The following is a 12194-nucleotide window of genomic DNA, read 5'->3' on the forward strand; positions in this document are numbered from 1 at the left end:
AGGCAGTGACATTTTGGGGAAAGTTTTGCAGGCGGTTGTAATGTACAGTCAGGGTTGAGAAGCGGCCCGTTGCATTTGGCAACTGACTCATGTATTTTAAAAACACTGTGATGGTAAAACAAAACATCTGTGGGGCCATATGCAGCCTGTCACCACCAGTTTGGGAATTCTACTCTACACTTTCAAGAAAATTATACTATAGTTAGGGAGAAACACATATAATCAAATACAGAAGTAATGGCTGAAATTTGTAGAGCATGTGAGCCTCAAAGAAGCCGTGGGGTTCAAGCGGGAGAGGGAGGGATGGTGGTGGTTAGGGGAGCTGAGCTCCTGACATCTTTTCCCATTGTTCATCTATTTCCTTTCCCCGCGCCTTGTCTGCTATTACTGTCCCAGGGAGGGGGAGCGGGGGAATTACTTACAATCCAGTGGCTAATCAGACCGACTTCTCCAAGAGTGGTCATTGGCCATCCTGGCTGGTGTTACCTGGGAGCTTCTTACGAATGCTGACTCTTGGGCTCCGGTCCAGAACAATTCAATTGGAACCTGCATTTTAATAGCATCTGTGGGTGATTTATATTCACATCAACTTTAAAAAAAAGATTATTTATTTGAGTGATAGAGAAAGAGAGCACGAGTCGGGCAGGGAGAAAGGAGAAGAGGAAGAAGCAGACTTCCTTCTGAGCAGGGAGCCCGATGCGGGGCTCGATCCCAAGACCCTAGGATGATGACCTGATCTGAAGGCAGACACTTAACCAACTGAGCCACTCAAGCGCCCCTATATTCACATCAACTTTTGAATAACACTGGTGTCAGTAACTCCTCTAAATCAGGAAGGGCAATTAGAAACTTATTCCAGCACTAAGAGGAGGCACGGAGGAGAGGGGAGAAGGACAAGAATTTAGTTCTGAGTGTTGGACTCTCTCTTCAAAGTTGGCAGAGGGTGTAGGAACAGCCAGGCAGGGTTGAGGCAACCCCGAATACTGGGGTAGATTCCTTGTTTCCTCGGGTGTTATCTGGGAGTGATTCAGCACATCATCACTTCCGCCATGATGCAGGAACAATAGAACAGCACTGGCAGAGGTGGGTCTGCATTTTTGAGGGTGGGGCAGGGTCCCCAGCCTGCACACGGCACTGAGGGCACCCGGAAGCTCTACATGCCTCAGAGCAGGGCTGCTCATGGGCCAGAAATCCAGGGACTGAGAAGGTCCCCTGGTCTTTGAATGAGGAAGCTTCAGAACGTGGGGACAATGCCAGACATCATGGATTTCTGTAGTTGGTATCATCACAGCATCCAAACAACGAAGTTGGACAAGACCTTATCTCAGCAGCGATGAGTTCTGTGCATTCAGAAGCTTAATAAGGCAAGTGACGTGTCCGCACAGCCAGGCAGGTGACAGACACATGTCACCTCACAGCAAGAACGAGCCGTATTTCCTTGCATGCGGTGCCGTCTTGTACAGTGGTGGGGGTTGCATGAGTTCCTATGAAGGGAAAGAAACCATCTGATGGGGAGCTGGAACCTTCCCTATCTTCCTGAAAGTAGCAGCATTCAACCTAAAGAGACTGCTTTACCTTTCACTGGCCAATTGGGGTACTCCCGCTCTGCTGCTGCCCTCATTCGCAGGAATAATAGAATACAGAGAAGAGAAACATGGCAACGTATTTTTGTGTATCTGAGCCGACGTGCGGGCATTTCTTGCTCTATCAGGAAGGTCTTAGAGGGCAGGGAACCTTGAGTTAAGGTTAAAAGATGAGGAGTGTTTTTCAGGAGGACAGGAGTGTGGGGTGGGGCCTTCTCGTCAAAGACATGCAGCATGATGGACTTGACCTGCAAATCATCCAGATGGTTAGAGCGTGGGGTGCGTGTGAGGGAAGAAATACACTGGTAGGTAGGGTCAGATTTTGGAGGACTTTGGATGTTAAAGTCCTTTGGATCTTATTTCTATGGGTCATTGTGGAGAGGGGGACGTAGATTGGGATTTCAGAATCAGCACCCTGGCAGCACTGAGGAAAACGACTTGGAGGAGGAGGATGAAGGCCCTGAAAGCAGAGACCAGTTAGGAGGATCCTACATGGGAGAAGGGCTGGAATAAGGTAAAGAAAGAAGTCCTAGGTTTACTGTAGGGGCGGTGCTGTCCTTCTGGGAGAGAAGGCCTCACAAGAGAGAGGCGGTACCACACGTGGCATTTGCCAGCAACTGCCTAAACATCTCCCCGTTGGCAGGCACTCAGACTGTTTGGAATATCTTGTTATTAAAATGCCACCATGAACATTCTTAGTTTGCTTTTTAAATTTATTTATTTGAGAAAGAGAGAGAGAATGAGAGCGCACAAGCAGAAGGAGGGACAGAGGGAGAGGGAGGATGTCAAGCATGCTCCTCGTTGAGTGTGGAGCCCGACTGAGGGTTGGATCTCACGACTGTGAGATCGTGACCTGAGCCAAAATCGAGAGTCAGATGCTTAATGTACTGAGCCACCCAGGCACCATGAACGTTCTTATATAAATTCTTATTTTTAAAGTTGAGACGTTTTGTTTTCTAAAAATAAATAATAAAATAAAGCTAAATAAATGAAATTTGGAGGTTTGAGGAGATGGATTCTCCAAGTTATGACTCTTTTGCTCACGTGCAAAACAATTTCGTATTGTTTTTAAATATTGTCAGATGGCTTTCTGGAAAGACACACCACTTCGTAGTTGACCCGATATTGTTAGTATACCTGTCTGCATACAGGTCTGCTGTATTGGATTTTTATGATATAGATCAACTTTAGGTAAGTTAAAAAGTGGATCATAGAGTTATTTAAATCTTGATTTTCACAATGAATGGTAAGCCTGTGAGTTTTGTATGTATTTTTGGCCGCATTTTTTTAAGGCTACTTGTTCATCTCTTTTGATATCTTGTCTTTGCTTGAAAATAGTGACACTATTTTCACACACACTCCATGGCTACAAAACTCTCACAGCTTAAGTTTTTAAAATAGACTTTCTTTCATTGTACAAAAGAGGTAGTTAATTCACGATTCTTTTTTTTTTTTTAAGATTTTATTTATTTATTTGACAGAGATCACAAGCAGGCAGAGAGGCAGGCAGAGAGAGAGAGGAGGAAGCAGGCTCCCTGCTAAGCAGAGAGCCCGATGCAGGGCTCCATCCCAGGACCCTGGGATCATGACTTGAGCCGAAGGCAGAGGCTTTAACCCACTGAGACAACCATGTCCCCAATAGATAAATCTTTAAAAAAGTAAACTAACCATGGGCAACTTTTCTAGTATGGTGTTAAGTAAGATTAATGACAGAGAAATTTGACATGTTCCTATATTTAAGCTAAACTTTTCTAATGTTCTGCACTAGGTGTAATAGTTACTATCCACTTTAAATATGCACTCTCTATCAAATTAAGAAAAATTGCTTAACAATCAAGAAAATATTTTGTATTGAAACAAATACTTTATTTATATCTATTCATATCATTATGCAATCCTTACTCTATGATACAATGAATCATCTTGATGATGTTTTATGTGTTATATTAACCTTGCACTCTTGGACATCCTCAGTGATAATTTGTTTTTGGATGCTTGGAAGGATCTAATTTTTAATTCCTTCCTACCTTTGGTCCCTCATTTTCTACCTCCCTCCTCCTTTCTCCCTCCCTTTCTCTCCTCCTTTCTCCCTTTCTTCCTTTGCATCTGTGTTGATAGTTACAATTGTCTTCTTTGATATTGGCCTCCAGCTAGGGAAACACATGCATGTGTTACTTGCAAAGTCAGCTCAGAAGGGTGTTGTCTTTCCTGGTTTTCTGAAACAATACACGATCGAATTGTTATTTGAAAGATCTGCTGAGTGAGGTGTCTTGTTTCCTCCTGTTCTTATGTTTTTATTATGGTGGAACAGCTTTTCCCAGTTTTTATAGTTAGTTCTGTTGGCTTTTCTCCCCTCAGTGATAGTAAGTCTTTTCTAATAAGTCATCTTCTTTTGCTAATAACCTCTTACAAAGGGTCTTGGGAAACCTCATGAGATGTTCTTCCCAAGGCTGCACCGGTGGGAACGAGAGCCTGCATTTCTGCTAGTTCTCTTTGCTTGTGTATTTTGTGTTTTTGAAAACTCCTCCGTTTCATTTTGGTTATTGACTTTTTAAAAATTTGATGGAAAACAATAGTCCTCTGTTTCAGCAAAACAGAGAACTTTGTTTCAAATAGCAATCACTTCTTTCTTATACTGAATAGTACTAGTTTGGGTTTTCCTCTTACTTCCATGATTAATACTTTTAAAAAATTGTCAACTGGGGTGCGCAGATGGCTCAGTTGGTTAAGTACCTGACTCTTGATCTCAGCTCAGATCTTGATCACAGGGTTGTGAGTTCAAACCGGAGTCAGGCTCCTTGCTGGGGTATGGAACCCAATCAATCAATAAATCTACAGACTTTCTGTTACTGATTTTATTGCTTTTCCCTACTTTATTTATGCTCAGTTTATTAGTTCTCCATTTCTTTAGTTTCTTGTGATGATTTTTTCCGTTTTAAAAAGCAGAAAATTTATAAAATAAGAAAGATTATGACTCAGTCCCAGAAACCAAAGACAAATATGATTATTTTTGTGCATTTAGTTGTGTATTATTTCTATAATTTTGTGTCAGCTGTATATACAACTTTATATATTGTGGATCATGTGTGTGTGTTATACTGTATGAATATATTTAAAATATATTGAAATTATGTAGTAGATTTTGTCTGATGTAGGTTATTACTCAAGAGATTGGTTTAAAATTTCAATCAATTCTACTATTGCTCCTTATTTCAAACTGAACTCCTTTTTAGTTTGGGAATGTGGTATACAGAAATCTCTCTTTTTTTCTTCATGTAAAGAATTTTTTGTGCCTTCTTTGGTTGATATTTCTGATGACCCATTACACTGGAAAAAGTGTATTAATTTCTTCTATGATTCTGCATGTCTGTTAATTCCACCTAATTTATTATACTAATCAACTCTATACTTTTTTCATTAAATCCAGTTCCTACTGATTTGTCATGTGGAACATTGACATTTCAAATTACAATTCTAATTTCTGCCTATTTTCGTCCTTGCATGGTGTTCTGGTGTCCTCAGGCTTCTGTTATGTATTATACCATTTACTATTATATAATGACTTTATTCATTTCACTTTGAAATCAGACAGTGAGATAACCACTCTTACTTTTCTTATCATCAAACAGGCAAACCATGTCAACCCCTTCCGCGGCGTTTTTCCCAAGCGTGTTCCTTGGCATATGTATTGGTTTCCTGGGTCTCCAAGAGCAAAGTACCACAGGCTGTGTGGCTTAAACAACAGAAATTTATTATCTCACAGTTCTGGAGGCTAAGTCCAAGGTCAAAATGTTGGTGGGGTTGGTTTCTTCTGAGGGCTGTAGGAGAGACCGTTCCATGCCTCTCTCCCTGGCTTGTAGATGTCTGCCTTCCCTCTGTGTCTCTCAACTTGTCTTCCTTCTCTGTGTGTTTTGGTGTTCAAATTCCCCCTTTTTATAGGAACACCCGTCCAATTGGATTAGGGTTCATCTTCATCCCCATTTTTTTTAAAGATTTTGTTTATTCATTTGACAGAGATCACAAGTAGGCAGAGAGGCAGGCAGAGAGAGAGCCCCGATGTGGGGCTTGATCCCAGGACCCTGGGATCATGACCTGAGCCGAAGGCAGAGGCTTTAACCCACTGAGCCGCCCAGGCGCCCCTCTTCATCCCCATTTTAACTTCATTACCTCTGTAAAGACCCTGTCTCCAAAGAAGGTCACATTCTAAGGTCCTGGGCATTGGGACTGCAACATATAAATTTAAAAAGTAAAACACTCAGTATATGATGTTTGGGGGAATACTCAGTTCAATTCTGTCCCATTCAACAATCTTTATGAAGTATTCCGTGTGCAGTGGGTCCAATAACTGACCTCGTCATACTCTTTTCTTTTCTTTCTTTTTTTTTTTCTTTTGCCTCTCCTTGTACAACGTATTTTTATTTTTACTGTTCTTCACTCATTCATAGGCTTTTAAAAAGTGTGATTGGAACTCTATATCTTCTTGAGATGATGATAATGATGATGATGGTCTTATCTCATTTAGTTATTTTTCTAGCATTTTCTAATATTAATTTTTTAACACAGTGTTTATTATTTATTTCTATAAGTTTCTCATACAAACTGATGAGCTTTCTCTCCTGGGGATAAGAAGTCAAAAAGTTTTCTGTGAAGGTGCCATCCATCAGCGGTGTGTTTGTGTGTTTTCCTTTACATCTATCAGTCTTCTGGATAAGCTTTGTTTGAAGAAGCCATGGATGAGTTCTCTGTCTAGATTCTTGTTACTGGGCCTGGTGCACCCATCCCCCAGCCGCTGGGAGCATGGGCTGCTTCTGACCCCTGGCTGCCCCCTTGTCCAAAGAATTGCTCTTAGCATGGGGCTGCCTGGAGGTTACAGCCCCACTCAGCAGCCCTCAGCCAATGGTCAGCTGTTAGGATACAAAAGGCTGGTCCCTTGCCTGAAGGGTCATGGACTCTGAAGTATAGATTGGCTCCTGGTCCCTGGGGTTGAGGGTGAAGCTAGAGCCAGGCTGAGACCACATCTTTGTTCAGTGTTTCCACCTTGCCCTGTCCCTCTCCCTGCCCCCCAACCCCCGCTCCCCATCCCGCCACCCCACCATGCCCTTGCTCCAGGAACATTTCCTCCACAAATCATTTGCACAAAAATCTCCATCTCAGGTTCCATTTCTAGACAAAGGCTTCCTTAGAAGGGTTCCACAACCAGACACCATGTAAAAACTCATGGATCCAATTCAGTTATGTTGTGATATATCTACTAGGGTAAATAGGACCTCTGGTGGCTCTAAGGAAAGAAGTTAGAATTCATCTTTCAGTGATTTTCTGGTCGTCCTCTTAGAAAGGTCCCACTGGGGATGGATTTTGATCTGCTTTTATAAGAGGAATAGCAACCATGATTTTGGAGAACCTCCACCCAAGGGGACGCAATCCAACTGAAGCAGATGCCTCAGACTCTGATGTTAAATTGTTCAACGTCTTCTCTAGGGAATACTATAATATTAATCCTTCTTGTTTGTTTCTTTTCTTTTCTTTTTTTTTTTAATTTTTATGTGCTTCCTCTGAAGGAAGACCAAGCTGGGAGACATCAGGCTCAGGCGTATACGGAACAAGGAAGGGAGACGATTGGGTCAGAGGAGCATGGAGGGAGGTGGTCTGCTCTCTCCCCTGGGCATCATGGGTCCCTCAAACTCAACACGTATGACACAGAAATATCTTGTCCATATATCATTCTCCTCCTCTTCCCTAGTTGGATAGATGATGTGACCATCTATCCACTTCTCTTGCCAGACTGTCACTCTGCCCCTTTCTCCCCAGAAGACAACCTAACATTACCGTGCCAACTGTGCCTTCTAAATATTTCTCAGCTGCATTCACTTTTCTCCATCCCCCCTGTCACTAATCCTGTCTACACTGCCATCACGTCGTACCTGGGCTGTGTGACAGATTCCTGACTAACATCGTCCATCTATTCCCTACACTGTAGCCACAGTGTCTTCTGAAACACAAATCTGAGGGCGCCTGGGTGGCTCAGTCGGTTAAGCGTCTGCCTTCAGCTCAAGTCATGATCCCAGAGTTCTGGGATTGAGTTCCACATCGGCCTCCCTGCTCCGCGTGAGCCTGCGTGCCTTCTCCTACTTAAAGCCCTTTATGGGGTCTCCACTTGCCTCAGGATGGAGCCTTATCAATGCCCATGTGACCCCACTTCGTTTGGCCTCTGCCAAGTTTCACTATAACTTAATCTCCCCCAAGGCTCATCAAGGCCCCCTTTCCTCAGTTGCAACCTGTTCCTCTCCTTCCACCTGCCACCACACAGGCAGGTCCCTCTTCCCTCACCCTGCACTCTTCCCCCAGCGGACTCCCACTCAGCATTCAGCTTCCAGCCTCTGCTGACACCCACCTGCCCACCCTGCTGCTAGACACTCTTTTTTTTTAATTTCAAATTATTTTTTAAAGTTTTGATTTAAATTCCAGTGAGTTCACATACAGTGTAATGTTAGTTTCCGGGGGTACAGTGTAACGATTCAACACTCCCCTACATCAGCCGGTGCTCATCTCAACGAGGGCCCTCCTGCATCCCTTTTACCCACCCCCCATCCCCCCCCCGCCCTCTGACAGCCATCACTTTGTTCTCCGTAGTAAAGAGTCTGTCTTGGCTGCTCTCTGTCTCTCTTTTTCCTTTGCTCATTTCTTTTGTTTCTTAAATTCCACATACACATGAAATCATATGGTATTTGTCTTCTTGGACTGACTTCTTTTGCTTAGGATAATACCCTCTAGCTCCGTTCATATTGCTGCACATTTGCCTTCTATGTCTGAGTAATATTATAATATTACATTGCATGTATGTACCTCGTCGTCTTTATCTCTCATCTGTTGATGGCCACTTGGGTTGCTTCTGCAATGTGGCTATTGTAAATCACGCTGCTATTGTAATCATGCTGCTATTGGGGTGCATCTATCCCTTTGAATGGGTATTTTTGTATCCTTTGAGTAAATTCCATGTCTTCTTTGGAAAATTGTCTATTCTTGTCTTCTGCTCATTTTTAAATTGGATTATTTGTCTTTGGGTGTTGAGTTTTATCAGTTCTTTATTTATTTTGGATACTAGCCCTTTATCAGATACATTGTTTGCAAATATCTTCTCCCTTTTTGTGGGTTGCTTTTCAGTTTTGTCAATTGTTTCCTTCTCTGCACACAAGCTTTTTATTTTGATGTCATCCCAGTAGTTTATCTTTGCTTTTATTTCCCTCGTTTTAGGAGATCTATCTAGAAAAACGTTGCTATGGCCCATGTCAGAGACGTTACTGCCTATGCGCTCTTCTAGGATTTTTATGGCTTTGGGTCTCACATTTAGGTCTTTCATCTATTCTGAGTTTATTTTTCTGTGTGGTATAAGAAAGTGGTCCAGTTTCATTCTTTTGTATGTTGCTGTCCCATTTTCACAACACCATTTGGTGAAGAGACTGTGTTTTTTCCATTGACTTTTCTTCTTGCTTTGTCAAAAGTTAATTGATCATATAAATGTGGGTTGATTTCTGGGTTTTTTATTCTATTCTGTTGATCCATGAGTCTATTTTTGGTCAGTATCATGCTGTTTTGATTCTACACATACGTAATATAACTTCAAGTCCAGAATTGTGATGTCTCCAGCTTTGCTTTTCTTTCTCAAGATTGATTTGGCAATTTGGGGTCTTTGGTGGTTCCTTTCAAATTTTAAGATTGTTAGGTCTAGCTCTGTGAAAAATGCTGTTAATATCTTGATAGGGATTGCATTAAATGTGTAGATTGCTTTGGGCAGTATAGAAATTTAACAGTATTTGTTCTTCCAATCCTTAAACATGGAATATCTTTCCATTTCTTTGCATCATCTTCAGTTTCTTTCATCTGTGTTTTATAGTTTTCAGAGTACAGGTCTTTCACCTTTTTGGTTAAAGTATACCTAGGTATCTTATTGTTTTTGGTGCAATTGTGAACAGGATTGATTCCTTAATTTCTCTTTCTTCTGCTTCATTGTTGGTGTATAGAAATACAACAGGTTTCTGTACATTGATTTTGTATCCTGCAACTTTACTAATTCATGTTTCAGTTCTAGCCATTTCTTGGTGGAGTCTTTCAGGTTTTTGATATAGCGTATCATGTCATCTGCAAATAGTAAAAGTTTTAGTTCTTCCTTGCCTATCTGGATGTCTTTTATTTCTTTTTGTTGTCTGATTGCTGTGGCTAGGACTTCCAGCACTATGTTAAATAACAGCGGTGACAGTGGATGTCACTGTCTTGGTCCTGACTCTAGAGGAGAAGCTCAGTTTTTCTTCATGAAGGATGTTATTAGCTGTGGGTTTTTCATATACAGATTTTATTATGTTAAGTGTATGTTCCCTCTAAACCTACTTTGTTGAGGGTTTTTTTTTTTTTATCATGAATGGATGTTATACTTCGTCAAATTCTTTTTCTGCCTCTTTTGGAAGGATTGTATGGTTCTTATCCTTTCTTTTATTAATGCAATGTATCATGTTGATTGATTTCTAAATATTGAACCACCCTTACAAACCAGGAATAAATCCTGCTTGATCATGGTGAATGATTTTTTTTTAACCTGTGTTTGGATTTGGTTTGCTAGTACTTTGTTGAGGATTTTTGTATCTATGTTCATCAGGGATATTGGCCTGTAGTTCCTTTTTTTGTGGCATCTTTATCTGGTTTTGGTATCAGGGTAATGCTGCCCTCATAGAATGAATCTGGAAGTTTTCCTTCCTTTTCTATTTTTTTTTTTTAATAGTTTGCAAAGAATAGATGTTAACTCCTCTTTAAATGTTTGGTAGAATTTACCTGTGAAACCACCTAGTCCTAAACTTTTTTGGAAGTTTTGGATTCTGCTTCAGTTTCATTGATATCAATTAGTCTGTTCAAATTTTCTATTTCTTTGTATTTCAGTTTTTGTAGTTTATATATTCCTAGGAATGTATTCATTTCTCCTAGGTTGTCCAATTTGTTGGCATAGGGTTTTTCATAATAATTTTCTTAGAATGATTTGTATTTCTGTCATGTTAGTTGTTATTTCTTCTCTCATTTATGATTTTATTATTTTATTTATTTAAGTCTTTTCTCCTTTTTTTTAAATAAGTCTGGCTAGAGGTTTACCAATTTTATTAATTTTTTTCAGTGAGCCAGCTCCTGGTTTCATTGATCTGTGTGAGTGTGTGTGTGTGTGTGTGTGTGTGTGTGTGTGTGTAAGTTTCTGTATCATTTATTTCTGCTCTAATATTTATTATTTCCTTCCTTCTGCTGGCCTTTGTCTTTATTTATTGCTCTTTTTCTAGTTCCTTTAGATGTACATTTAAGTTGTTTAAGAATTTTCTTGCTTCTTGAGGAAGGTCTGTATTGCTATAAACTTTCCTCTTAGGACAGCCTTTGCTGCATCCCAAAGGTTTTGGACCATGTGTTTTCATTTTCATTTGTTTCCATGTATTTTTTTATTCCTTTTTTTTTTTTTTAAAGTAGGTTCTATGCCCATGTGGAGCTTGAACTCACAATCCTGAGATCAAGAGCTGCATGTTCAACTGACTGAGCCGGCCAGGTGCCCCTCTTTTATATCTTATTTTATTTCCTGGTTGATCCATTCATTGTTTATTAGGGTGTTACTTAACCTCCATGTGTCTGTGGTCTTTCCTGAATTTTTCTTGTGGCTGACTTCTAGTTTCATAGTGTTGTGGTCAGAAAAGGTGGACGGTATGACTTCAGTCATTTTGTATTTATTTGTTGAGTCCTGTTTTGTGGCCTATATGTGATCTGTTCTGGAGAATGTTCCATGTGCACTTGAGAAGAACATGTATTCTGTAATTTTAGGATGGAATGTTCTGAATATACCTGTTAAGTCCATCTGGCCCAGTGTGTCTTTCAAAGCCAGTATTTCCTTGTGGATTTTCTAGTTAGATCATCTGTCCATTAATGTAAGCGAGATAGAAAAGTCCCCTATTATTATTGTATTATTATCAATTAGTCTTTTTATGCTTGCCATTAATTGTTATGTATTTGGGTGCTCTCAGGTTGGGTGAATAAATATTTACAATTGTTATATCTTCTTGTTGGATTGTCACCTTTTTATTATATAGTGACCTTTGAATCTTGTTACAGTCTTTGCTTTAAAGTCTAGATTATCTGATATAAGTATTGCTACTCTGACTTTCTTTTGACATCCATTTGTAAAAAGAAGTTTAGAAAAAAAAATTTAAAAAGAAAATATATATATTAGACTGGTGAATAGAACAGAGTCACCCACTTAATTTGGGGAGTATTTTGGTCTCTTAGAAGAAGCTACCTCCCAGAATTTTAAAGAATGAATATTTATACACACACACACACACACACACACACACACACACACACACACAATAAGGGTAAACACGATGAAAGGATGGAATATGACTATAAAGACGAAAACTTTTTTAAAAAATTTCTTAAAAAGGAGTTGATAAGATAAGTTGGTTGGGAGAATAAAGAAAAAGAAAGTGGAGGGAATTTGCTCAGGCTGGACACTAGAACAAAGCCCAGTGCTAGGTTTAGGGTATATTTTGATCTATTAGAAAAAGTTGTATCCCAAATTTTTTTAGAAGAAAAAAC

The sequence above is a fragment of the Enhydra lutris genome, unplaced genomic scaffold (genome assembly GCF_002288905.1).
Source record: "Enhydra lutris kenyoni isolate GAN:26980312 unplaced genomic scaffold, ASM228890v2 scaffoldscaffold93, whole genome shotgun sequence".
Taxonomy (NCBI): domain Eukaryota; kingdom Metazoa; phylum Chordata; class Mammalia; order Carnivora; family Mustelidae; genus Enhydra; species Enhydra lutris.